The sequence below is a fragment of the Camellia sinensis genome, chromosome 3 (genome assembly GCF_055761805.1).
Source record: "Camellia sinensis isolate YWXY chromosome 3, ASM5576180v1, whole genome shotgun sequence".
Lineage (NCBI taxonomy): Eukaryota > Viridiplantae > Streptophyta > Magnoliopsida > Ericales > Theaceae > Camellia > Camellia sinensis.
Window position 1 is genome coordinate 222,077,729 of NC_138963.1, and position 705 is coordinate 222,078,433.

Consider the following 705-nt stretch of genomic DNA (forward strand, 5'->3'; position numbering starts at 1 on the left):
GAACAAAGCAGCAGAGGCCTCTCGTCGAACCGAATCTAAGGCCATGAAAGCGGCGGAAGAAAGAGCGAGGGCCGATGCCGAAGCTGACAAGGCCAAGAATTTTGATTGATTGAGATTGGCCGCTGAATGAAGAGCGAACCCGAGTGAAGAAGTGCTCAAATTGGCCAACGAGACGATATCCAAGCTAGAGGTCGACTTGGAAGATTTGAAGAAGGCGAAGGAAAAGGCCGAATCCGAGACATCCAAGGCCTTCCAAGCCGGCTAGGATGTAGCCTTAGAGAGCTATGCCAAGGAAGTGCCTAAGTTCGAAAATAAGGGCTTCAAACACGACTAGCTCAAAGCCTTAGCTGCCGCTAATGTGATATCGAAACAGCCGATTCTGTACGAGCAGGTAGACATTGAGCCGCTGGAGTCTAGCCCTGAAAACTAACCTAGGCTCAAAGTGATTTTCGTTTCGTGTTAGTAGCTGAATATATGTAGGTTTGTTAGATTTTGACTGTATTTTGGTTAGAAGTTCAAGCGTAAGGTAGCTTTCATGTGTAAATTGACTTCTGTATATACTCAATTTATGAATGAAAACTGCCTTTGTTTTTCTGCTTACTGAATGTACTCGATCTGTGAATGAAAATTGCCTTTGCTTTTCTGGTTATTGAAGATCATGAAATAAGTAACTATTTAGCGAAACTATTAAATTAAGATCATGAA